Raw genomic sequence first — 10971 nt, 5'->3', positions numbered from 1 at the left:
CATATGTTACAAAAACAGCCTTTTCCCACCTTAGAAACATTGCTAAGCTACGTAACATGCTATCAGTTTCTGATGCAGAAAAGTTAGTTCATGCATTCATGACCTCGAGACTAGATTACTGTAATGCTTTATTAGCCGGTTGTCCTGCATCCTCAATAAACAAGCTACAGTTAGTCCAAAATGCAGCCGCTAGAGTTCTTACTAGATCAAGAAAATATGATCATATAACACCGATTTTATCATCACTACATTGGCTACCTATAAAGTTCCGTATTAATTATAAGGTATTGCTACTGACTTATAAAGCCCTAAACGGCTTAGCTCCAGTCTATTTAACGGATCTTCTATCACCCTATAATCCATCGCGCTCTTTAAGATCAATAAATTCGAGGCTTTTGGTCATACCTAGGATATCCAGATCAACCAAAGGAGGGAGAGCTTTTTCACATTTGGCTCCAAAACTCTGGAATAGCCTTCCTGATACTGTTCGTTGCTCGGACTCGCTCTCCCAGTTTAAAACTAGATTAAAGACGCATCTTTTCAGCCAGGCATTCATATAATATTGTTAATCTCACAGTTTCAAACTACAATCCGGCCTCTAGTTCATAAATGCCAGAGGAGAACTGGCCCCCGACTGAGCCTGGGTTCTCCCAAGGTTTTTTTTTTTCTCCATTAGGTCACCTGATGGAGTTTTAGGACACCATTAGGTCACTTGATGGAGTTTTTCGGTTCCTTGCCACTGTTGCCTTTGGCTTGCTCAGTTGGGGATATTTTGGGGATATTTAATTTTATTCTATCAATCAATAAATTCCACTAGAAACAAACTTTGTTGTATTATTTTATTTTAATACTGTGAAGCTGCTTTGATACAATCTGTATTGTGAAAAGCGCTATACAAATATACTTGATTTGATTTGATTTTATTTTGTCAAAAGCATTTTGAAAGTGACACACTTCCTGCTACCAGTTGGTGGCGCTATAACTTTGACTCACAATAGTTACATCCATCTGATCGGCCTCTTACCACGAACAGACTGCTTAAGTTTAATCAAGATCAGTTAATGTGTGCAGAAGTTATACCACTTCGTGTTTCTCTTTTCTCGCCATAAATTCGTTTCCTCGCCACGACCAAACCATTCGAGATATCAAAAATCAGTCCGCAATTTAGCATCCTCAATGTCTTGACTTCATGCGGACCAAGTTTGGAGGCGATTGGATGAATTCTCTAGGAAGAGGACATCAAATTCCACAGCATGCGTTTTTCAAACAACCCATAATAGCTGACTTCCTGTTGGGCTGGCGTAAAACTTGACCAGGGAAAGTTGTTCGGCCCGATGAGATCTATATGTGTACCGAGTTTCATATTAATTCATGCAAGCGTGTTTGATATATGGACCAAGTTTTCAGACCCTGTTCAAGGTGGCGCTGTTGAGCCCCCCTGCCACGCCTGTTTCTGAAACTTTTCACATGTCTACTGGCTAATAAGTGTTATGTGTCTGTCGAGTTTCATCCAATTTGAAGCATGTGAAGAGTCTCAAAAACATCCGAAAAGAATATTAAAGTTTCATGCGTTGCCACGGCAACAGTATCTAAGATATCAATAATCCTTCCACAGGTCTACATCTGCCGTGTGTTTACATTATACACATAAAATTTGAAGCAAATCGGGTAAAAATAAGAAAGTGACTTCAAAGCATTTTGAAAGTGACAAACTTCCTGCAGCCAGTTGGTGGCGCTATAACTTTGACTCACAATAGTCACATCCATGTGATCGGCCTCTTACAACGAACACACTGTGGAAGTTTCATCAAGATCAGTTAATGTATGCAGAAGTTATAACACACTTCCTGTGTCCCATTATTCGCCATAAATTCGTTTCCTCGTCACGGCCAAACCGTTCAAGATATCAAAAATCTGTTCGCAAGAATTCATCCTCAATGTCTTGCCTTCATTCACACCGAGTTTGGTGGCGATCGGATGAATTCCCTAGGAGGAGTATTTCACATTCCATTGTATGCATTTTCCAAACAACGTATAATAGCTGACTTCCTGTTGGGTTTTTGTAAAACTTAGAGCACGAAAGTTGTTCGGCCCGATGAGATCTATATGTGTACTGAGTTTCATATTATTACATGCAAGCGTGTTTGATATATGGACCAAGATTTCGGACCCCATTCCAGGGGGCGCTGTCGAGCCCCCCTGCCACGCCCGGGTACCAGCTTCAGCCCCGCCCTGATGGCCGCGGGTTCTGACCTGTGTGCAAAGTTTCAAGAGTTTTTGAGCATGTTCAGGGCCCTAAAAGTGGCAAAAAGGCAAAAAAAAAAATAATGAAGAAAAAAAAAAAGAAAGAAAATATAGCTGCGAGCAGCGATTGCGGGCCCAAGCCGGTGGCACCGCCACCCTGGTGCCTTTAGGTGTCACCGGCTTGGGCCCTCCATCGCTGCTCGCAGCTATATTTATATATATATATATATATAACATTTTTTGGATGCTAAACATTTGTTTATTATAGGCTTTGTACTTCACTCACGTTCCACTATTGAAGGGAAAAAATATCCTCTTCACATGCGCAAATATGTGCTTGGAAACATCACAGTTTAGCGGTGATTACTGTGTTTATATAGTCAGTACAATTCATACTATTCAGAGCAGTGTAATTTTTATATGTTAGGTTGACTATTTTATTATTATATTTTATTAAGGCTATAATGAACAGACTGCGATATCAAGATTGCAATGCGCTCGCTCTGCACCATTATCAATGTCCGTGCGGACGAACATATTTTACTTTCTTTTTTAAGTTACCGATTCAAAAGCCCCCAGCGGTGTCACACATCGATTAACCGGTGGGAAAATTTTCCCACAGTCACATCCCTAATATATTTATATATAAATACAATAGGCCAACCTGAAAGAGAATTTTACTTGCCCGACCAGAGTAGCCTGATTAGAACGTCAATGACAAAAAAATAACTTGGGAATCACTAAAACGAGAGATTATTCTAATTTTATTACATTCATTTTAAGTTGCAATCAACAGTTGTTAATAAATGTATTACCAGTAATCAGTTGATCAATGGTAACAAGGTTGCGCTGCTGAGGCTCATGCAGCTTCTCCAGGAGAAATGTAAACAAATGAGATCAGCACACAAAAAACAAACTCAGTTAACAACTTACTGACTATAAAAATTATAAATATGGAGTTTTGATATATTTTATAACAGTTAAGCAACCTCACTTGACGAGAAGGCTGTTTCCTGAATACAATCACGATTGAAACTGTGACATTGATTTCATACAACAGGTTAAAAAACAGTTACAATCAAGTCTCTTACATTTTAGATGCATTATTGACTGTTTTTGTTCTGTTTCAGCAGCGAAAATAGTTAAACAAAAAGATCACAGCAGAACCATCACGCGCATCTCTCAGCAATGTGTTTTCTCATTTCTGAATGATTCAGCATTTTGAACGAATCGGTTGACTCAAAGATTGAATGATCAATGCATAAACATATGTCTTAATCATGAATGACTCAGTCATTCAAACGAATCGTTTGAACGAATGAATCAATGACTCGCTCATTAAGACGGTCGCCTGGCGACACTTAATGGCGGTTTAGTGTTATGTTTAAAAGTATCCTTCTTTCCAACGTGTGTGTGATTTGTGTGTGCACCATTATCAATGTCCGTGCGGACGTCCGTATATTACTTTCACTTTTATATTAGTGATTTAAAAGCAACCGCTCGTGTCACACGTCGATTAACCGGTGGGAAAATATCCTCACAGTCATATACCTAATAAATTTAAATTTAACTACAATATAGGCCTACCTGGTAAAAAGTTGTATATACTATTTTGATATCCTTTTGGACACAAGAGGGCAGTATAGCCCTATGTTTGCTTTTTTTGTTTAACCAAATAGCACTAAATAGCCTGTTTTTAACTTTTTCATACTCCTTGAATTCCAAAAACAGAATAAAATGGGTTTAGTTCTAATATTTGTATAATTTTATATAAAAATAAATGGTGTATAATTACTTTTTTCAGAAGATATGAGACGTTTCCTACTTCCTTTTTGACATTAATTTAATCCCTCGCCATAGCAAAACCGTTTGAGATATTCAATATCCGTTTACAATTTAGCATCATTCATATATTTGTATCATGTTGAAAAAGTTTGGTGGGAATAAAATAAACCTTTTAGGAGGAGTAACTAAAAACTCAGAGGCTGATTTTGAAAAAAATCCATATTCAGACCAAAATATCTGACTTCCTTTGGCTCGGAGCTAATGACTGTAAATTAGAAAGTTGTCTGACTCGATTAGACCAATATATATACTGATTTTTGTAACTGTTGGTAAAACTAACCCCCCCACTTTTGTCAAAAGCATGTTGAAAATGACACACTTCCTGCTGCCAGTTGGTGGCGCTATAACTTTGGCTCACAATAGTTACATCCATCTGATCGGCCTCTTACCACGAACACACTGGTGAAGTTTCATCAAGATCAGTTAATGTATGCAGAAGTTATACCACTTCGTGTTTCTCTTTTCTCGCCATAAATTCGTTTCCTCGCCACGGCCAAACCGTTCGAGATATCAAAAATCCGTCCGCAATTTAGAATCCTCAATGTCTTGACTTCATGCACACCGAGTTTGGTGGGGATGGGATGAATTCTCTAGGAGGAGTACTTCGCATTCCACAGCAAGCGTTTTCCAAACAACCCATAATAGCCGACTTCCTGTTGGGCTGGCGTAAAACTTGACCGGGGGAAAGTTGTTTGGCCCGATGAGATCTATATGTGTACCAAGTTTCATATTAATTCATGCAAGCGTGTTTGATCTATGGACCAAGTTTTGGGACCCCATTCAAGGGGGCGCTGTTGAGCCCCCCCTGCCACGCCCGGGTACCAGCTTCAGCCCGTCCCTGATGGCAGGGGGTTCTGACTTGTGTGCAAAGTTTCAAGAGATTTTGAGCACGTTAAGGACCCCAAAAGCCCCTGAAACCTTGATTAACAATATAAAAGCAATAGTCAAATCCCCCCCTCCCCTCACACACACAGAGACACAGAGAGAGGGAGAGAAAATTCTTCAGAAAATCACATTCAAACCAAAATATCTGACTTCCTGTTGGTCGGAGCTAATAACTCTAAATTAGAAAGTTGTCCGGCTCGAGGAGAACAATATACATACCGATTTTTGTGACTTTACGTAAAACTAAGCCCCCATTTTTGACTAAAGGTGGCGCTACTGAGCCCCTCACCATGCCCGTTTCTGAAACTTTGCACATGTCTACTAGGTAATAAATGTAATGTGTCTGTCGAGTTTCATGCAATTTCAAGCATGCTAAGAGTCTCAAAAGCATCAAAAAAGAATATTAATGTTTGATGCGTTGCCATGGCAACAGTATTAAAGATATCAAAAATCCTTTCACAGGTCTACATCTGCCGTGTGTCTACATTATACACATAAAATTTGAAGCAAATCGGGTGAAAATAAGAGGGTGATTTCAAATCATTTTGAAAGTGACACACTTCCTGCTGCCAGTTGGTGGCGCTATAATTTTGACTCACAATAGTCACATCCATGTGATCGGCCTTTTACCACGAACACACTGCTGAAGTTTCATCAAGATCAGTTAATGTATGCAGGAGTTATAACACACTTCCTGTTTTCATTATTCGCCATAAATTCGTTTCCTCGCCACGGCCAAACCGTTCGAGATATCAAAAATCCGTCCGCAATTTAGCATCCTCAATGTCTTGACTTCATGCTGACCGAGTTTGGAGGCGATTGGATCAATTCCCTAGGAGGAGTACATTAAATTCCACAGCATGCGTTTCCAAACAACCCTAAATAGCCGACTTCCTGTTGGGCTGGCGTAAAACTTAGAGCATGAAAGTTGTTTGGCCCGATGAGATCTATATGTGTACCGAGTTTCATATTATTACATGCAAGCGTGATTGATTTATGGACACGTGTTCGGATCCCGTTCCAGGGGGCGCTGTCGAGCCCCCCTGCCACACCCGGGTACCAGCTTCAGCCCGGCCCTGATGGCCGCGGGTTCTGACCCGTGTGCAAAGTTTCAAGAGTTTTCGAGTATGTTAAGGGCACCAAAAGTGCCCGGAACCTTGACAAAATAATAATAATAATAATAATAATAATAATAAATATAGCTGCGAGCAGCGATTACGGGCCCAAGCCGGTGGCACCGCAACCCCGGTGCCGGGTTGGCGGTACCGCTGCCTTTGTCCCTCCATCGCTGCTCGCAGCTATATTTATATATATATATATATATATATATATATATATATATATATACATACACACACATACATACATATATATATATATATATATATATATATATATATATACATATATATATATATATATATATATATATATATATATATATATATATATATATATTACCGTTCAAAAGTTTGGGGTCAGTAAGATTTTTAATGTTTTTAGGAGAAGTCTCTTCTGCTCACCAAGGCTGCATTTATTTGATTAAAAATACAAACAAAAACTGTAATATTGTGAAATATTATTCCAATTTAAAACAGCTGTTTTCAATTTTAAAATATTTTACATAGTAATTAATTTCTGTGATCAAAGTTGAGTTTTCAGCATCATTACTCCAGTCTTCAGTGTCACATCATCCTTCAGAAATCATTCTAATATGATGATTGATGCTCAATAAATATTCATTATTATTTTCAATGTTGAAAACAGTTGTGTACAGATTTTTTTTTTTTTCAAAATGCTTTGATGAATGTAAAGTTCAAAAGAACAGCATTTATTTCAAATATAATTTTTTTAACATTATAAATGTCTTTACTGTAACTGTTGATCAGTTTAACTCATCCTTCATAAATAAAAGTATTGATTTATTTTATTTATTTCCCACAAAAATAAAATTTAAATTATTACTAACCCCAAACTTTTGAGCGGTAGTGTTATGTTACAAAAGCTTTAGATTTCAGATAAATGCTGTTCTTTTGAACTTTCTATTCATCAAAGACTGTACACAACTGTTTTCGACATTTAAAATAATAATAAATGTTTCTTGAGCATCAATCATCATATTAGAATAATTTCTGAAGGATCATGTGACAGTGACTCCGCTTTGATCACAGGAATAAATAACAGTTTAAAATATATTAAAATAGAAAGCAGCTGTTTTAAATTGGAATAATATTTTACAATATTACTGTTTTTGTTTGTATTTTTAATCAAATAAATGCAGCCTTGGTGAGCAGAAGAAACTTCTCTGTTATGTGCGCGCCACAGACTGCACGCACGTCCGCTTAGAGTTCCGCCTTTTGCGTTCCGTCAATATTACGTTATTAGAAAAATATTTTTTTAGAGAATCGATTTTTTGACATTTGTGAATTGATTCAGAATCGTCCACGTCCGCATCGCGATGCATCTAAGAATAAATTTTTTCTCCCACCCCTAGATTTCATACAACAGGTTAATAAACAGTTACAATTAAGTCACTTACATTTTAGATGCAGTATTGACTGTTTTTGTTCTGTTTGAGCAGCGAAAATAGTTAAAGATCACAGCAGAACCATCACGCATCACGTGTTTTCTCATAACTGAACGATTCAGCATTTTTAAGGAATCGGTTGACTCAAAGTTTGAATGATCAATCCATAAACATCTGTCTTAATCATGATCGACTCATTCGAACGAATCGTTTGAACGAATGAATCAATGACTCGCTTATTAAGATGGATGCCTGGCGACACCTAATGGCGGTTTAGTGTTGTTTAAAAGCATCATTCTTTCCAACGTGTGTGTGATTTGTGTGTGCAACATTATCAATGTCAGTGTAGAAGTCTGTATTTTTCTTTCACTTTTATATTAGCAATTTAAAAGCATCCGCTTGTGTCACACGTCGAATAACCGGTGGGAAAATATCCTCAGACACATACCTAATAAATGTATATTTAAATACAATATTGGCCTACCTGGTAAAAAGTTTTATATACTATTTTGATGTGCTTTTGGACACAAGAGGGCAGTATAGCCCTATGTATGACTTGTTTTTTGTTTTTTTACTTTACTGTTTTTAATTTTAGAATAAAATTAGAATAAAATTCTTTTTAAAAACAGGATAAAATGGGTTTAGTTGTGATATTTGTATACTTTTATATAGAAATAAATGGTATATAATTACATTTTTAGAAGATTTTAGGCTTTTAGTGTTTCCTTTTTGGACATTATTTTAATCCCTCGCCATAGCAAAACCGTTTGAGATATTTATTATTCTTTCACAATTTAGCATATTTAATGTATTTTCATCACGTTGAAAAAGTCTGGTGGGAATAAAATAAATAGTGTAAGAGGAGTGGCTAAAAATTCAGAGGCTGATTTTGCAAAAAAAATCCACATTCAGACCAAAATATCTGACTTCCTGATGGCCGGAGCTAATGAATGTAAATTAGAAAGTTGTCCGGCTTGATGAGAACAATATAAAAACTATTTTTTTTTTACTGTACTTAAAACTAACCCCCCCACTTTTGTCAAAAGCATGTTGAAAGTGACATACTTCCTGCTGCCAGTTGGTGGCGCTATAACTTTGACTCACAATAGTTACATCCATCTGATCGGCCTCTTACCACGAACACACTGCTGAAGTTTCATCAAGATCAGTTAATGTATGCAGAAGTTATTCCACTTCGTGTTTCTCTTTACTCGCCATAAATTCGATTCCTCGCCACGGCCAAACCATTCGAGATATCAAAAATCCGTCTGCAATTTAGCATCCTCAAAGTCTTGACTACATGCACACCGAGTTTGGAGGGGACACGGTGAATTTTCTAGGAGGAGTATTTCACATTCCACAGCAAGCGTTTTCCAAACAACCCATAATAGCCGACTTCCTGTTGGGCTGGCGTAAAACTTGACCGGGGGAAAGTTGTTCGGCACGATGAGATCTATATGTGTACCGAGTTTCATATTAATTCATGCAAGCGTGTTTGATATATGGACCAAGTTTTAGAACCCCGTTCAAGGGGGCGCTGTTGAGCCCCCCAGCCACGCCCGGGTACCAGCTTCTGCCCGTCCCTGATGGCAGGGGGTTCTGACTTGTGTGCAAAGTTTCAAGAGTTTTTGAGCACGTTAAGGACCCCAAAAGCCCCTGAAACCTTGATTAACAATATAAAAGCAATAGTCAAATCCCCCCCTCCCCTCACACACACAGAGACACAGAGAGAGGGAGAGAAAATTCTTCAGAAAATCCACATTCAAACCAAAATATCTCTCTTCCTGTTGGTCGGAGATAGTTAATGTCAATTAGAAAGTTGTCCGTCTTGATGAGAACGATACACATACCAAGTTTTGTTGCTGTTGATAAAACTAACCCCCCCACTTATGACTAAAGGTGGCGCTACTGAGCCCCTCACCACGCCCGTTTCTGAAACTTTGCACATGTCTACGGGCTAATAAATGTGATGTGTCTGTCGAGTTTCATTCAATTTCAAGTATGTTAAGAGTCTCAAAAGCATCAAAAAAGAATATTAAAGTTTGAAGCGTTGCCATGGCAACAGTATTAAAGATATCAAAAATCCTTTCACAGGTCTACATCTGCCGTGTGTTTACATTATACACATAAAGTTTGAAGCAAATCGGGTAAAAATAAGAGGGTGATTTCAAAGAATTTTTAAAGTAACACACTTCCTGCTGCCAGTTGGTGGCGCTATAACTTTGACTCACAATAGTCACATCAATGTGATCGGCCTCTGACAACGAACACACTGCTGAAGTTTCATCAAGATCAGTCAATTTATGCAGAAGTTATAACACATTTCCTGTTTCTCTTTTCTCGCCATAAATTCGTTTCCTCGCCGCGGCCAAACCGTTCGAGATATCAAAAATCCGTCCGCAATTTAGCATCCTCAATGTTTTGACTTCATGCACACCGAGTTTCGAGGGGATTGGATGAATTCTCTAGGAGGAGTATTTCAAATTCCAGAGCGTACGTTTTTCAAACAACCCATAATAGCTGACTTCCTGTTGGGCGGAGCTAATAACATAGAGTGCGGAAGTTGTTCGGCCTGATGAAATCTATATGTGTACCGAGTTTCATACTAATACGTTCTTGTATGTGTCCAAGATTTCAGATTGCATTCTAGGTGGCGCTGTTGAGCACCCCTGCCACGCCCGGGTACCAGCTTCAGCTCGGCCCTAATGGCCGCGGGTTCTGACCTGTGTGCAAAGTTTCATGAGTTTTCGAGCATGTTAAAGGCCCCAAAAGCCCCCGAACCCTTGAACAACAATAATAAATATAGCTGCGAGCAGCGATTGCGGGCCCAAGCCGGTGGCACCGCCACCCTGGTGCCTTTAGTTACACTAAAGCCACCGGGGTGGCGGTGTCACCGGCTTGGGCCCTCCATCGCTGCTCGCAGCTATATTTATATATATATATATATATATTATATATATATATAAATATATATATAATATATATATATATATATATATAATAAATGTAACAAAAAATATATATATATATGGTGTGCGTCCATATCAGTGAGGACGAACATATTTTACTTTCGTTTTTAAGTTAGCAATTCAAATGCTCCCAGTGGTGTCACACGTTGATTAACCGGTGGTTAAATATTCCTCACCCTCAGATACCTAGTATATTTTTATATAGATACAATAGGCCTACCTGACTTTGAACACAAGAGGGCAGTATAGCACTATGAATGAAACTATTTATTTTTTGGACTAAAAAAACATTCTGGCTATTTTTAAACTTAAACAATTATTAAAAAAAAAATGGGTTTAGTTGTGATATTTGTATAATTTTATATAGAAATAAATGGTGTATAATTTTATTTTTAGAATATATGAGGCTTTTACTGTTTCCTTTTTTGACATTACTTTAATCCCACGCCATAGCAAAACCGTTTGAGATATTTAGTATCCATTCACAATTTAGCATCTTTA

The sequence above is a fragment of the Abramis brama genome (genome assembly GCF_963993115.1).
Source record: "Abramis brama genome assembly, chromosome: 21".
In the NCBI taxonomy this organism is placed as follows: domain Eukaryota; kingdom Metazoa; phylum Chordata; class Actinopteri; order Cypriniformes; family Leuciscidae; genus Abramis; species Abramis brama.
The sequence above is the reverse complement of the archived record's forward strand: the minus strand, read 5'-3'. Positions refer to the sequence as shown.